Below are 17,829 nucleotides of genomic sequence, written 5' to 3'. Positions count from 1 at the left end.
GAATTTCAGCAAAGATCTCTCTACATCAGTCTATTCGTAATAGAGCTCTTGGCAGTCTCAGGGCGCAGCCCACCCTTGTGTGGGCCACAGGTTAAGACAGGGAGAGATGCCGGTAGAGTTAGGTTTGACACCACTATACCCAAGATAAAAGCCATTCCTGATGACTTGATGTAGATTGTGAGAAGGGTAGAAACTGCTGATTAAAACAAGGTGTTTTGATTACATGGATTTCAATTATAAGTATTTCCCTTCTCTCAAGTTATAAAGAATTGATAGTCTTGCAAGGCACCCGTGTTGTATATTTGTGCCCTTAAAAGGCCTGGATCACAGGCAAGATTTTTTTTAACTTTTCTTTTCTTTTTTCGATCAAATATATTGTATCTATTGAAAGTTTGAAGATCAGCGCATTCCCTCCCTTCCAAAAATAAGAAAGCCTAGCTTTCACTAGAGTTCTTTTCATCTCCAAGACTGTCTCAAATATTGACTAATTAAATAGAAATGGAGGAAGTCTGGCTAAATAGCCTCTCTTTGAGGACCAGCCCGTTGGACTTAGAATGCACAGTGATTTGCTGTATCTTTGAAAACAGAAGCAACTAGAAATCTTTTATTATTGGCCATAATAGCAAGTGGCATCTCTGATTATGTTTGGCAGCTGACATATCAAATAGCATTTTAGTTGGTTGTTATACATGAGATAGTAGGATATGAGTAGACTAAAAATGAGACTTTACAGCCCTGGGATATGGAATATCTGACATCTAGGAGTTGCCATAACAACTCATCAGGATGTTGCTTTATAGTCTTTTAGATTAGGTTCTGGCTCAGGGTTGCTGGATTGGAATTGGGTCGGGGGAAGTGGTAACAGGATATGAATATTTTACCTTCACAAAATGGTATTGGAGTTTGCAGTTTGTTCACGTTGTAAGGTCAAGTAGAAATGACATTGAAGAAATATTTAAATACTACAGAACTCACACAAGGTCGCATTTGCAGAGAGAATACTCGGATGGAGTGGTCTAAGACTTAGCAGCTGAAAGACAGGATTTCCTGTCCTTGGTGGATGGATAAAACATATGCAAGTGTCCTTAATACATGCACGTCCCTGAACAGTTATATGTAAATGAAAATTTGGTAAATTAACCTCTTTTTATAATTGTGTCATACATTATAAAATTGGAACTGAACATCCCTAAGAAAGCAGTTTGGCTGCAAAGCAAACCACAGCTGCTTTTAGTGCTCCATAGCCTCTGTCTTCACTGGAAATGGCGTTCAGAGTGTGGAATTTGGATCAGGAAAGGAAGGGGCTGGAGAACAGGGCACCACATTCCTCACCTGTCACATTGGCTTTGGAGTTTCCCATATGATCATGTGTGTCTCAGGCATGCTTCTCACCAGGGTTGATACATGGAAGCAGCTTGCAAACTGCAGAGCTCTGTTACTAAGTCTGATCCTAGTTCTGCAAGTAGCAGTGTGATCTTGGACAAGATACATTTCAACTCTGGGTTCCTCACAGGAAATGAGGGAGTTGAGCTTCCTCTGGTTGTCAGGTTGTGCTATTTATCATGATGTGGGCCAGGGCCAGGGTGCTACAGTTCTCTTCTTTGCCATGAAACCCATGTTTTCATTATGACTCTGCAGTAAAACTACCCCTTCATGGTTAGTGGGATATCATAATAATTAAAGACAGGGCAAAAGGATTCATCCCAATTCCCCAAATTTTAGGTTATATAATTGTGGTTTTTCTGAAGCAAAGACTGTCATGCAATGAGGGAAGGATGAAACCCCAGTCAGAAGATAGTCAGTTCCATTAAGCCCTCCCACTCCCACTACCATTGTCATCAGCTTGCCGAATCTTTACTGAGCATTTTCTATGTGGATGGAGACCATGCTAAGCACTTTATGTACCTCATACCCTTTAGTCCTTACAACAAACATGTATGAATATGAAATATATAAAATTGATTCATCGAATATTTACTGTGTACCAGGTTTTATACCAAATCCTCAGAATAATCCAGTGAGGTAAATAAATGAATTAACTCAGTCCTTACAACAAATGTTGTTGTTGTTGCTGTTGTTAGGTGCCATTGAGTCACTTCTGACTCATAGTGACCGTATGTACAACAGAACAGAACAAATGCCCGATCTGTGCCATCCTCACAATCATTGCTATGTTTGAGGCCACTGTTGCAGCCACTGTGTCAGTGCATCTCATAAATGGTCTTCCTCTTTTTCGCTAACCCACTACATTACCAAGCATAATGTCCTCCACGAAGGAACTGGTCCTTCTTGATAACATGTCCACATATGTGAGATGAAATCTCACCATCCTCACTTCTGAGGAGCATTCTGGCTCTACTTCTTCCAAGACAGATTTGTGCATTCTCCTGGCAGTCTATGGTATATTCAGTGTTCTTCACCAGCACTATAATTCAGAGGCATCACTTCTTTGGTCTTCCTTATTCATTGTCCATTTTTCTCACCTATATGAGGCAATTGAAAATATCATGGCTTAGGTCAGGTGCACCTTAGTCCTCAAAGTGACATCTTTGATTTTTAACAATTCATAGAAATCTTTTGGAGCCAATTTGCCCAGGCTCAGTAAGTCGATTGATTTCTTGACTACTGCTTCCATGGGCATTGATTGTGGATCCAACTAAAATGAAATCCCTGACAACTTCAATGTTTTCTCCATTTATCATGATGTTGCTTATTGGTCCAGTTGTGAGGATTTTTGTTTTCTTTATGTTAAGGTGTAATCCATACTGAAGGCTATAGTCTTTGATCTTCATCAGTAAGTGCTTCAAGTCCTCTTTGCTTTCAGGAAGCAAGGTTGTGTCATCTGCATAATGCAGTTTATTAATGAGTCTTCCTCCAATCCCGATGTCACATTCTTGTTCAGATAGTTTCACTTCTCAGATTATTCGCTCAGCATACAGATTAAGTGTATGTATGGTGAAAGGATACAGCCCTGACACATACTACTCATCTGTCAGTTCATCGTACTGTGGTGGCTTGTGTGTTGCTGTGATGCTGGAAGCTATGTTGTTGTTATTAGGTGCCATTGAGTCATTTCTGACTAATAGCAACCCTGTGTAAAACAGAATGAAACACTGCCTGGTCTTGCACCGTCCTCAAAATTGTTGTTATGCTTGATCCCGTTGTTGCAGCCACTGTGTCAGTCCATTTTGTTGAGGGTCTTCCTCTTTGTCGCTGATTCTCTACTTTACCAAGCATGATGTCCTTCTTCCGAGACTGATCCCTCCTGATGACATGTCCAAAGCATATGAGACGAAGTCTCCCCATCCTCCCTTCTAATGAGCATTCTGACTGTACTTTTCCAAAATAGATTTGTTCGTTCTTCTGACAGTGTATAGTATATTCAGAGTTCTTCACCAATACCATAATTCAAAGGCATCGATTCTTCTTCATTCTTCCTTATTAATTGTCCAGCTTTACATATGTATGAGGCAATTGAAAACACCATGGCTGGGTCAAGCACACGTTAGTCCTTAAAGTGACATCTTTGTTTTTTAACACTTTAAAGGGATCTTTTGCAGCAAATTTGCCCAATCCAATAGGTCCTTTGATTTCTTGACTGCTGCTTCCATAGGCATTGATTGTGGATCCAAGTAAAATGAAATCCTTGACAACTTCAATCATTTCTGTGTTTATCATGATGTTGCTATTGGTCCAGTTGTGAGGATTTTTGTTTTGTGTTAAGGTGTAATCCAGACTGAAGTCTGTGGCCTTTGATCTTCATCAGTAAGTGCTTTAAGTCCTCTTCATTTTCAGAAAGCAAGTTTGGGCCATCTGCATATCACAGGTTGTTAATGACTCATCCTCCATCCTTGGTGCCACATTCTTCTTCGTATAGTCCAGCTTCTTGGATTATTTGTTCAGCATACAGACTGAATAAGTATAGTGAAAGGATACAACCCTGATGCACACCTTTCTTGACTTCAAACCACATGATATTTCCTTGTTCTGTTTGAACAACTGCCTCTTTTTCTATGTACAGGTTCCACATGAGCACAAGTAAGTGTTCTGGAATTCTCATTCTTTGCAGTATTGTCCATGATTTGTTATGATCCACATAGTCAAATGCCTTTGCACAGTCAATAAAACACAGGTAAATGTCTTTCTGGTATTTTCTGCTTTCAGCCGTGATCTATCTTACATTAGCAATGATACCCCTTGTTCCACATTGTCTTCTGAATCCGGCTTGAATTTCTGGCAGTTCCCTGTTGATGTACTGCTGCAACTGCTTTTGAATTATCGTCAGCAAAATTTTACTTGTGTGGGACATAAATGACATTGTTCTATAATTTCCACATTCTATTGGATCACCTTTCTTTGGAATGGGCATTAATATGGATCTGTTCCAGTTGATTGGGCAGGTAGCTGTCTTCCATATTTCTTGGCATAGATGAGTGAGCACCTCCAGTGCTGCATCCGTTTGCTGAAACATCTCAATTGATATTCCATCAATTCCTGGAGCCTTGTTTTTCATCAGTGCCTTCAGTGCAGCTTGGACCTCTTCCTTCAGCATCACCAGTTTATGATCGTATTCTACATCCGGAAATGGTTGAACGTTCTTTTTGATACAGTGACTCAGTGTATTCCTTCCATCTTCTTTTGATGCTTCCTGTGTCTTTTAATATTTTCTCTGTAGAATCCTTCAGTATAGCAACTCGTGGCTTGAATTTTCTTTTCAGTTCTTTCAGCTCGAGAAATGCCAAGTGTGTTCTTCCCTTTTTGTTTTCTATCTCCAGGTCTTTGCATATGTCATCATAATACTTTTCTTTGTCTTCTTAAACCACCCTTTGAAATCTTCTGTTCAGCAATTTTACTTCATCATTTCTTTCTTTTGCTTTAGCTACTTGCAGTTTAAGAGCAAGTTTCAGAGTCTCTTCTGACATCCATTTTTGTATTTTCTTCCTTTTCTGTCTTTTTAATGACCTCTTGCTTTCTTCATGTATGATGTCCTTGATGTCATCCCACAGTTTGTCTAATCTTTGGTCATTAGGGTTCAAAGCATCAAATCTATTCTTGAAATGATCTCTAAATTCAGATGGGATATACTTAAGGTCACACTTTGCCTCTCGTGGGTTTGTTCGAATTTTCTTCACCTTCAACTTGAATTTGCAAATGAGCAATTGATGGTCTGTTCCACAGTTGACCCCTGGCGTTATTCTGACTGATGATATTGAGCTTTTCCATAGTCTCTTCCCACAGATGTAGTCGACTTGATTCCTGTGTATTCCATCTGGGGAGGTCCACATGTACAGTCACTGTTTATGTTGTTGAAAAAAGGTATTTGAAATGAAGAAGTCATTGGTCTTACAAAATTCTGTCATGCAATCTCCAGCGTAGTTTCTGTCACCAAGGCCATGTTTTCCAACTACCAGTCCTTCTTCTTTGTTTCCAACTTTTGCATTTCAGTCTCCAGTAATTATCAATGGGTCTTGATTGCATGTATGATCAATTTCAGATTGAAGAAGTTGGTAAAAATCTTCAGTTTCTTCATCTTTGGCCTTAGTGGTTGGTGCCTAAAATTTGAATAATAGCCTTATTAACTGGTCTTCCTTATAGGCATATGGATATCATCCTATTACTGACAATGCTGTACTTTAGGATAGATCTTGAGACGTTCTTTTAGACAGCGAACGCAATGCCATTCCTCTTCAGTTTGTCATTCCCAGCATGGTAGACCATACGATTATCTGATTCAAAATGGCCAATACCAGTCCATTTCAGCTCACTAATGCCTAAGATATTGATCATCATGCATTCCATTTCATTTTTGACAACTTCTAATTTTCCTAGATTCGTACTTCATACATTCCAATTATTAATGGATGTTTGCAGCTGTTTCTTCTCATTTTGAGTCATGTCACATCAGCAAATGAAGGTCCCAAAAGTTTACCTCCATCCACATCATTAATGTTGACCCTGCTTTGAGGAGGCCACTCTTTCACAGTTGTATTTTGAGTGCCTTCCAACCTGTGAGGCTCATCTTCTGGCAATATATCAGACAATGTTCCACTGCTATTCATAAGGTTTTCACTGCCCAGTTTTTTCAGAAGTAGACTGCCAGGTCTTTCTTCCTAGTCCATCTTAGTCTAGAAGCTCCACTCAAACCTATCCACTAAGGGTAACCCTGCTGATATTTGAAATACTGGTGCCAAAGCTTCCAAACAGCAGCACACAATCCACTATAGTATGACAAACTGACAGACACATGGTGGGCTGGCCACTGATATGCCACTGCTGATTCAAATACCAGCAAGGCTGCCCGTGGTAGACAGGTTTCAGTGGTGTTCCCAGACTAAGACAAACTAGGAAGAAGGACCTGGCGATCTACTTCTTAAAAAATTGGCCAGTGAAAACCTATGAATAGCAGCAGAACACAACAGAGGTAAATGTTATCGATTATCTTCATTTTTATAAAAAAAAAAAAAAGGAAACTGAGCCATAACTAATAACTAGTGGGTCAGGGATTTGAATCCAAGTGATATGGCCTCAGAGCCTTTCTCATAACCTCTTTGCCTATGGTTCTCCACTCTCACATGACATTATCGTTAACTTGGGGAATTTTTAAAATACAGCAGTTGAAGGGGGCCCATTTCAGACCAGTCAAAATCTCTGAGGTCATAGCCTGCACCCCTGTACTCTAATAAGTAGCCTTTGATGGAATACTGGAGGTTAAGCGGCTGGGCAAGTTGACTGTAGCCCCACAGCCAGCAGGTGTCTGACCTAGGACTTGCCTCCAGACCTGCTTGTTCTAAAGCTGAGTGCCTTGGTGGCACAGGGGATGACATTACAATTACTACTGTTGTTATCACAGGCTCGCACCTACCACCATGCCTAGTTCCCTCTTCCTGCTCTAAATCCCAAAGCTGTAAGTTCTTTAGGGCCTTTTAAAGACTGTGTGTAATACACCATATTATGAGGATCAGAGAACACAATTCTTGTTCAAATCAAAGCAGTGATTTCCCACTTGAAAGTTTCAAACCTTTACCATCACCTTCACTAACTGTAATGTAAATTAATTTGCTCTTTCTTCATTGAGCTAAATTTTCCACCAGAAGAGGCTAAGACAGTGGTTCCCAAACTTTGATGAACATTTCAGTCACCTAGGGATCTTTAAAGTGTTGATGCCTGGCACCCATCCCAGACATTCTGCTTTTTTAGTTTGAGGTGTGATCTGGACAATTGGATGTTTAAAATCTCTCCAGGTAATTCTGATGTGCAACAAAGTTTGAACCAGTAGTTTAAAATCGTGGTCTGGTATGTTCATAGGTGTGTGAAGGACTTAAGACTATAGAATAGCCTCTGAAGACAGAGCTCACTCATCAATTCTCTGAAAGGTTTCACCACCGGCTCTTTTCTGCCTTTTAACTGGTGTGATTAATTTGCATTTAATTCTGCTCAGTTCACTACCCGACTTGGAGTTTCTCCTTGCTGTTTGGTTTCTCCCCAAAGGTTGTTCTTATACTTTGGCTCTTGGAGTGATACTGGTGACCTCTCTGTGAGATGTTGTTATAAAGGTCTCAGCCTCATTTGACTCTTACTTATTTTCATTTGTCACACATTTTTTTAAGTGTTTTTACTTTTAAAACATTTTTATGGTTTTAACGTTGCTTCTTTCTTCCAAGAGCAAAATAAACACCTCTTCCGTGTAATGCCTTATAATAATAAACTACTCTTGCTTCTTTTCTCAAAGTGACTGACCATCAGATTCAATCATGAGACACGACTGGCACATCTACAGGGCTTACCAGTTTATCATATCTTACAGATACAAGAGGATGGAAAGTTGGAGATCACGTAATGAAGAATTTGTGGAGACTTTATCCTCAAGGAAAAGTCAGGTTAACATAATCAGTTGGAAAATATAGCTAGATTACAAAAGCGTTTTAAAGTGGAAAGGTAAATTTGTTGACCAATTTGCAAATGGACTTGATTGATCTACAAATTCTTTTTTCAGTAAGGTGGATCTTAAACTGGGATTTTTTTAAAAGTGAGAGAGATGTTGTTTGGTGGATAGAATAGGTGAGTAATTTGCAGATAGGACAGCTCTTGGTAGATTCTGGAGGTGGAGAATGGAGCATCACAGGCCGCTTGGACAGCCAGCTGGTGAGCAAGTATAAATGGGTTATGGCAGATAATGAGCAAGGATTGGTAGGTGGAAGAGGTGCTGTGTGTGATTTAAGAGCAAGAATACTTTGGAAGAGCTTAAAAAGGAAAAGGTATATTAGAAGGAGTTTCTGTTTTCCTTCGTGTGGTGGTGGAAGTCTAGTTGGTCCGTAATTGTGTTGGTATTTTGGATCACTGAACAAGGCTGGTAGTTTTGGGTTGGTATTGTGCTTTTCTTGAGGGTAAGTCTTTTGAAATTAACTCTGCTCCTTTAGGTTTAAAATTTTGTCATTCTGATGTCCTGTCTACATCTTGCTGCTGTAATCTCCAAGAAAAGAAAAGGAGGTTAGGAAGCCTCTCTTTTGAAATGGAAGGGTCAGAGCAAGCAGGGGGCTGTCACGGTTGTTTCTCTTTGTTCAGGAATTAGAACATGTGAGCAAGTGGTTCCACCCTTCGTCTTGTGAGCTGTTTTCCTCCGATATTTCCTAATTTTTCCCATGACGTTTCAGTCTGTTTCTTCACAAGATGGTAAGGCTTGAAAGACCCCATTGTTTTACAGGAGTGCGAGCTAGCGCACATTTGCTGATCTGGGTGGCTGGGGTCTGAGTGTGGGTGGTATATGGCTGAGCAAAAATGCAGGCTGGGCATGTGTGGATCATGTTCCTGGTAATGGCAAACACTTTTCCGTCAAAAGCAGTTTGTAGAGTTATCTTTTTACTTGATAGAAGGTGTTGTATTTTAAAAATATTACTCACAAACTGCAGTCTACCTTGATTGACAGAAGTAAGGACATTGTATTGGGCTAAGGAAAGTTTCTTAATGGCAAGGCAAATAGAGCAAGACCTTATCCAAACCTTACTTCTTCTTCAGATAAATACCACCTTTTGTTCTTGTAATGCGCACACAGTCCTTGAAGGCCTGGCCAGGATTTATATGAGCTCTTGGAGTAGCAGCCCTGCATATTCCGCGTGGCAAATTCCAGTCAGTTTGTACTTTTTGAGGGTGCAAGCTATTAATTACAGTAGGAAGAAAACACTATAACAGATGAACTGCAACTATAGCCTAAAATAGATTTTTTGAGTAAAAGAAATTGTGATTTAATGTTAATAAGGTTTTCTTTAGGCGATATAATGAAATTAATGTATTGTCTTTGTAGTAATGTATAAGGAATCAGGCTCTGTATTTGATTATTGTCTTTGTAGTAACATGTAAGGAATCAGGCTCTGTATTTGATTAACAACAATAGACCAGCGTTTATATAAGACTTTAGAAGTCACACAAACATTTTCAATCAGATTTACAAAATTCCTCATTTTTTAATTACAGCTTTATTGAGACAGAATTCACATAACTTTCAATTCCTCCTTTTGAATTATAAAATTCTGTGGTTTTTAATATATTCACAAAGATGTACAGCCATCACCATGATTGGTTCCAGAACACTCTCATCACACCCAAAAGAAACTGTCCATTAGCAGTCTGTCCTCAACTCCCTCCATTTATTTGCCTGTTATGGATATTTCATATAAATGGAATCATACCTTATGTGGTCTTTTGTGATTGGCTTCTTTGACTCAGCATAGTGTTTTCAAGGTTCATTCATGTTGTGGCATATAACAGTATTTCGTTTCTTTTGATGGCTGAATAATTTTTCTTTGTCCCCATCACTTTTTTAATATTCTCCATGGTAGCAGTGACGCTGGGACCTGAAATCAGTGTTGTGAGTCAATTGTGTGCATCTCTTTACAACTCCATGTTTAGCGATTGGTATCAGCCACAGTGGAAGTTACACCATGAAAATCACTCATGCTACAAATCAGAGCTCCTCTACTCCCAGGGTCTTTTGTTAAACATTTAGAAGCACACTATGGCCCAAAGTGGAATGGAAAGTCAAGGAATCTTCCCCTGAGGCAAGTAATGTACTGTTTTCACTTAATTCAGCAGTCAGAGGGAACCTTTTAAAATATGAGCCAGGCTGAGTGAAACATGTCAATCACAAAAGGACAAGTATTGTATGAGACCACTACTGTAAAAACTCACGAAAAGGTTTACATACAAAAAGAGACAATCTTTGATGGTTACAAGGGAGGAGAGGGTTGGGGATGGAAAAACACTTAATACATAAGTGGAAACTTTGAAGGATAAGACAGTACACAATACTGGGAAAGCCAGCACAACCTGTACAAGGCAAGGCCATGGTGCCTCCATAGACACATCCAAACTCCCTGAGGGACTGAATTGTTGGGCTAAGGGCTGTGGGCACCATGGTCTCAGGGAACATCTAGCTCAATTGGCATAACAGAGTTTATAAAGAACATGTTCTTCATTCTACTTTGGTGAGTACTGACCAGGCTCACAATAGAGGGTCTTGGACAGAGCTGGAGAAAAATGTAGGACAAAATTCTAACTCAAAACTAAAGACTAGACTTGCTGACCAGACAGAGACTGGAGAAACCCTAAGAGTATGGCCCCCAGACACCCTTTCAGCTCAGTAATGAGGTTGCTCCTGAGGTTCACTCTTCAGCCAACGATTGAACAGGCCCACGGAACAAAACAAGACTAAAGGGGTGCAGCAGGCCTGGGGCAAGGACTGGAAGGCAGGAGGGAACAGGAAAGCTGGTAATAGGGAACCCAGGGTTGAGAAGGGAAAGCGTTGACTTGTCGTAGAGTTGTTAACCAATGTCATAGAACAATGTGTATACTAACTATTGGATGATAAACTAGTTTGTTCTGTAAACCTGCATCTAAAGTACAATAAAATAAATAAATAAATATAAGCCAGGTCATGTGGCTTCTCTGTCTAAAACCGTCCAGTGGCTTCCCATTTTTCACTTGGAGTAAAAGCCTCACTGTGGCCTTTCAAGATCTGGCTGCCCTAGGCCTCTTTTTCCTCATCTGTACTTCCTCCTGGCTGTTACCACCAGACACCTGCTCTCATCCCTGTTTCCTTAGGACACCCTAGGCATACTCCTGTCTTAGGGCCTTTGCTCTTGGGCAGTGGTTCTCAAACTTTAGGTACAACAGAGTCACCTGGAAAAAAACGGCTTGTTAAAGAACACATTTCTGAGTCCCACCTCAGTGTTCCTGAGCCAGTAGCAAGTTCTCATTTGGTGCTGATGCAGATGGCCCTGGAGTCCCATTTGGGAACCACTGGGCTAATGGATGTCCTCTTGATTTACACATCATCTCCTTCAAGTCTTTGATCCAGTTTCACCTTCTCATGGAGGCCCACCCTGGCTGTCTTACTTAAAATTGCATCTTTCTTCCTCCACCACATTTTTAATCACCTCACCATGGTCAGTAATTTTTTTTTTTTCCACAGAAACTTACCACCTTATAACAAAAATAACTTATTAGTCTTCTTCTTTGTGTTTATTGTCTATCCCCCTACCCCCACTAGACTTGAAATTCCACAGAGGTAGAGGATTTTGTCTGTTTTCTTCAATGATATATTCCAAGTCTCTAGGACAGTGCTTGGTACATGGTAGGTGCCCAGTAAATATCACTGAATAAATTAATGAATGAGCAACATTGAGAAATGAGTAATATATTCCAGATTTTGGTCCTAGCCCCTTTAATTCTAACTCAATAGAGAATCTTGCGACACCTTCTGCAGTGTTGTTCTTAACTTCACTGCTTTTAGGATTATGAGGGTGGTATCTGCCTGAAGCTAAAGTTTGGAAAAGGCTTGATGATCCTTAACAGTAGGTGCACCAAATGACTGCTCTTTGATTTACATTTTTATCCTCACAGGCCCCAAGCCAGTGGTCTTCAAACTCTGATCTGCAGAAGTTCCCTAGAAATGCTTTGAGGGGCTTTGCAAGCATTTCATTTGCATTTCATTTTTAATATACTTTAAACTGTTTTTTTACAACTGTAATAAAAAAAATCATGCACACTTAAAGGTGTTACATACCAAATTTTAACACATTGGGACCACCGAAGGATTCAATTGGCCTATCGAGTTAACCTTGAAGTAAAGGTTTTTTTCTGCTGTTCTGGCTTATACATTTCAACTTCTTATAAATGAGTGAGTGATCAGGAAGTCCTGTACCAGTCTTTTTCAGATTCCAGTCTGCTCATAAATCGAATGAGGGAATTCCTCCTGTCGCACACATTCAGCATGCTCAATTGCATGCCAGGCAGAGCTCGGGAGCCTCTGTGGGATGGAGGCTTCTGCATGGATTAATGGCCAGTGATACAGGACTAAAGTGAGCACAGCATACATCACTTAGTGACTTATATTCTGTTACAGGGTTGTGTATACCTACTCTACATTTTGGGTGCTCCTCAACTGACTTTTAAGGCAATTAAGTAATGGTCATATTATTATCACTGATGAAAATTTGAAATAAAAAAAAAATCTGCATTTTTTTCCTAGCTTTTGGATTAATTTAATTGAGGCCTATCAATTCAAGATCATTGAGATTACAAAATGAATTATTAATAGCTTCTGCATTTCCTATACAAGTATCTTCTGCTGTTCCAATCCACTCATTTCCAGAATTCAGATGCTGAGAGTTCCCATAGTACATTCCAGTAGCAAAGGATACAAGGTTATTTGTGTCAATTTAGTTTCTGAGTTTCAGGTAGTAAGTAATGAAAGAAGCAAGAGATTTACCTGAAAATTTGTCTGAATCTATTCAGTCCCTGGGTTTAGATAGCAGGCATTCAGATAGTGAGTGATAACCTGGAGTTATCTCTGAGCATCCGGATTTTCTTAATACAGGGTAACCAGATACAATGGAGAAGTAAGTCATATACTGGATCAGTTTTTTGGAAACCCTGGTGGTGTAGTGGTTAAGTGCTGCAACTGCTAACTAAAGGGCCGGCAGTTTGAACCCACCAAGCGCTCCCTGGAAACTCTATGGGACAGTTCTACTCTGTCCTATAGGGTCGCTATGAGTTGAAATCAACTTGGCGGCACCGGGTTTGGCTTCTTTGGTTTTGAATCAGTTTTAAATGTCAGTCAGTGAGCACCCTACAGTCTGAAAACCCCACTTCCTACTATCTGAAAAGTGATGCTGGATACTTTATACAAAATGGTTTAAGGAACATTTGTATACTTTGTGCAACATTTTGTTGCATATCCTTTTATTATTGCTCTTAACAGTTAGTTGTAATTTGTTGTTGTGTCTCCTGCACTATTTTTGAGCTCCTGGAAAGTAAGAATTGTGTCTCATTTAGTCTTGTTTCCCTGCTGTTTGGCATTGTAGCACATGGGGGTATTCAGTACATGTTTATTAAAAGACATTGCAGTGCAAAGCAAACAGAAGCAAGCTTGAAAGGAACGATGAAACCTTATATTAAATGCATAATCAGTAACTTTTCACATTAAGCACAAATTTTAAAGTAAAAACATATTTGATGGTTTTGCTATTGCTTCTCCTTCATCCTTCACATATAGTTATTTAAAGTCTGATGAATTCTCTCTAGAAACGACTTTGATTCTGAGTCTGACTCCGGATGCCATCCTACTTGCCACACCTCTTGGTTTTGAGCCTCTTCTTTTCATGGCTTGCCTGGCCTATGGAAGCAGCCTCGAAATCCCTCTCCCAAGTCCAGTCCTCCCCCTACTTCTCCCCACTGTTACTGCAGTCGCCTTTTTATAAAACAAACCTGAGTATATCCCTAGGGCAACACTGCCTGCAGGATAGGAGTCTCTGGGTGGTGCAAACTGCTAATGCACTTGGCTTCTAACCAAAAGATTAGCAGTTTGAGTCCACCCAGAGGCACCTCAGAAGAAAGGCCTGGTGATCTATTTCTAAAAACCCAGGCTTTGAAAACCTATGGAGCACAGTTTCACTCTGACACACAGCGTATAAGTCACAGTCAGCTTGATGACAACTGGTCACTACTTGCCTGCAGGATAAAGTCTAAACCTGTGCTGTCCAATACTGGCCACAGAGGTGGGTTTTGAGCACTTGAAGTGTGGCAAGTCTGAATTGGACTGTGCTGTACATGTAAAGAACCCTGGTGATACAGTAGTTAAGAGCTATGGCTGCTAACCAAAAGGTTGGCAGTTCAAATCCACCAGCCAGCCGCTCCTTGGAAACTCTATGGGGCAGTTCTACTCTGTCCTATAGAGTTGCTGTGCCTTAGAATGAACTCGATTGCAATGAGTTTTGTTTTTTTTTTTTTTTGTACTTGTAAAAATCACACCATATTTCAAAGACAAAAATACGTAAAATGTCTCATTAATAATTTTATATTGATTACGTATAGGGTCGCTATGGGTCAGAATCAATTTGATGGCAATGGGTTTGGTTATTTATGTATTGGAATGATACTTTAGATGCATAGGGTTAAATAAGATACATCATTAAAATTAATTTCTCCCATTTCTTATTTTATCTTAATGTAACTACTAGAAAATTTAAAATTATATATGTGGTTTGCCATATATTTCCATTGGTCGGTGTTGGTCTAAGCTATATCATGATATTTAAAATTTCTTGTAATCTGGCCTCATTTATTTCTTCAGCCTTTGCCCACCTCAAAATTTCTCATAATCCCCAGGACCCCACAAGTTTATTTATACTTCTGGGTTTTTTTTTTTTTTTTTTTTTTCACATTCTGTTCTGCCCGATTAAGTACTCTTCCCTTTCTGTGTTCGCTATCAAAATCCTACTCAGACTTTTAACCAGTTCCTGTGGAGTAGTCTGATTCATGTAGACCCCGTGTGTGTCAGAGTAGAACTGTGCTCCACAGGACTTTCAATGACTGATTTTTCAGAAGTAGACCGCCAAGCCCTTCTTCCAAGACACCTCTGGGTAAATTTGAACTTCCAACCTTTTGGTTAGCAGCCAAGTGCCTTAGCTGCTTTTACCACTCAGGAACTCTGGACTCGATTTAATTGTCCCATGCTGGTGGAGTTATGCCCTGTTTCCTCAGACAGAATTAGCCACTCCTCCTTATGGATGGAGCTCTTGGTACCCCCATCGTTCTACTTGCCTTGCTACCCTGTCATTAGGTGTCTTCTTAACTAGGGAAAGGGCTGCAGTTTGTCTCTCTGGTGACCCTAGAAGGCAGTACCTGGTGTGTAGTAGACATTTAATTGACGTTTATTAAGTTAATTTATGAATTAATTTTGTCCTGCTGCCACACACTGCTATTTTTATATGCATCAGGCCTTGATCATCTTAGTCATTGGCCTTGGAAAAAATTAGATGCTGAGGCAAACAGGACTGAGCCGTAAGCCTGATTTTAGATTTTTGTGTTCCTCAGCACAGTCTCTTAGTGTTTTTACTGATTCACTTACAACAAATTAAAAAAAGATAAATTTATAAAATTCATGGGTATGGTACAGACTAAAAGTATAAAATAGCGTAAAACGAATGCTTCTTATCTATTTTATTTACTGAGATTTCATGCAAGATTTTAATTGAAGGTTGTACAGCTAAACAAGTTTGAAAGTCACCGTCGTAATGATAAATTTCATTCACGTATCCATTCCAAAGGTTTCGTTCTGTTTTTGATAAAGTGGTTTCTAGTATCATGCTGATTCACATAGAGCGAAACTTCTCAATTGACTGCAGATTAAAAGCTTTCAAAAAGGCTGACGTTTAGGCCCGCCCCCAGAGATCCTGGTATAATTGGACTAGTGAAAGAGAGCCCAGGCATCAGTATTTATGAAAAACATAAAACCAATTACTGTTGACTCAGTTCCTCCTCATGATGACCCCATGTGTGTCACAGTACAACTGTGCTTCATAGGCTTTTCAGTAGCTGATTTTTCAGAAGTAGATTTCCAGTCCTTTCTTCTGAGGCACCTCTGGGTCAACCTGAACCTCCAACCATTTGGTTAGTAGCTGAACACATAAAACATTGGCACCACGCAGGGATTCCATGAAAAGCATAATTTTTTTTTTTTTTAGGGACTCCATGAAAAGCATAAATACGTTGTAATGAGATGATTTTGCAGTCCTTAAAGGATCAGGTGGTTAACTATGAAAACGTTGACATTTTGATCTTTTTTTTCTTTGTATGAATCATATTTTGTCATTATCTTTCTCGGGAGTAAAGCTAATGCAGTCTTAAGTTTGTGCTGTGCTTTGGGGGCTAAAGCAGCATTTAGTGGAACGGTTTCCTTTGACTTCTGAAATTCAAAGTTCCCTTTTTTGTCATTCTCTAGAACCTACACGAGGCAGTGTTCCTTATTGATAGAAATAGCTAACAAAAGACCTATTTCAGATTATGGAAATGAGGGCTGACAAGGGCAGTCAGTTTAAGAAGTTTGCACAGGTAGTGGCCTTCCACACATCCTTGTTAGCCTGAATAAACAGTACTCCCCTGACAAATCCCCAGTAGCTCTGACACACTGATAAAACCTGACATTCTGGTTAATCACATTTTACTGATATTCTTCTTTTGTTCCTGGTATGTAAGAAACAAGCTTTTTTTTTCTTTCTTTCTTTTAAGGTGCAAGAAAGAATTAACTTCAATTTCCTAGTTCAATAAGATGGACTGGTATTGCAGACATTATCCTTGTGCGGACAGAGAGAAAAATTACCTAATTTCCGTTTATCAAATATCTCTTCATAAGATTTTTAAATGTTATTAAAAAAAATACATTAAATCCTGTAAAGACGACTGTCTAGGATAAATACTTTGGAAACATTGTAAGAAATCCCTGAACTTTGTTATGTTCCATATAACTACTACATAATGTTCAGATGTAAATAAGCATAAATTTTGCAAGTTATCAGTTTGTTGCAAATGGCTGCATGCCCTTATTCTTCTAAAGTGTCATCTCTTTCCTTTTGGGAGCTGTGGAGGGGGCGGGAACTCAGAAAAATAAATACTTTGGATTGAATCTTTTTGTGGAGAAAAAGGAATATAATCCTGTTGTTAACTTGGCTATTTGTAGTCAGTATGTCATCTTGTGTGAGACTGACGTCATGCAGATTGAATGCAGAGGCAAACTCAGGAGGCTTGCTAGTGTGTGTGTGTGTGTGTGTGTGTGTGTGTGTGTTAAGGTCCAAGTCCCAGAATATGAAGTGAGTGTGAAGGGCACCACAGCAACCCCTGGATCTGTCAAGAATGTACCTATTTTTAACATGCTGTATCAAGTGTCAGCACTCAATAGGAGATGAGGAAGGGGGTAGAGACCACGTTGTACAGATCCCGCGGATGGTAAACAGCCCTCTGGCGTGTTTACAGTACAGCTGTGCATTCTTAATGGCTCTGCCCCTGCCACGTCAGGTAAAGTTTTCTTTGCAAGTGATGAATGGTGGAGAATTCTTTAGCAGAGGGAACCAAAGGAGCTGGGAGGAGGAAAGGGGAAGAGAAGAGCAGAAAAGAGAGAGAAAAAGAAACACACAGCTCCAGAGGGAGATGGTCTGTGCTTTGCAGTTGCTTGTGTGGATAGAAACCAGATGGTAAGCTGGAACACCCGCTTGGCTATCTGAGGAGCCAAACATATGGTTAATGGTCGGGAGAAATAGCTTTCAGAGCCAGGGTTTTGCTGACTGCTTCGTATTACAGATTATTACAGTGTGTCATTACATTGCCAACCTAAGTGCTTAATACCCACTGCGGGTGCTGGGCATACACTTACAAGAAGGACTTTTAGCTCTTTGTTGGCTCTGAGTGGAGAAATGACATCATGTGGTGGGGGTGGGGTAAAATGCCTCTTTGGTGTTGGGAGGTAAGGAGAAGAGTAATTTTGTAGTGGGAACAACTTTT

General features: G+C 39.8%; 1 protein-coding gene across 5 annotated transcripts in view; it reads left to right on the top strand.

Moving 5' to 3' along the window:
* BACH2 (BTB domain and CNC homolog 2) overlaps positions 1 to 17,829 on the top strand; it is a 413,769-nt gene that overhangs the window by 73,626 nt on the left and 322,314 nt on the right. The gene's annotated exons all lie outside the window — the stretch shown is intronic.

The sequence above is a fragment of the Elephas maximus genome, chromosome 1 (assembly GCF_024166365.1).
Source record: "Elephas maximus indicus isolate mEleMax1 chromosome 1, mEleMax1 primary haplotype, whole genome shotgun sequence".
Taxonomy (NCBI): Eukaryota; Metazoa; Chordata; class Mammalia; order Proboscidea; family Elephantidae; genus Elephas; species Elephas maximus.
Note: the sequence above shows the minus strand (reverse complement) of the source record. Positions and strands in the feature narration are given on the sequence as shown.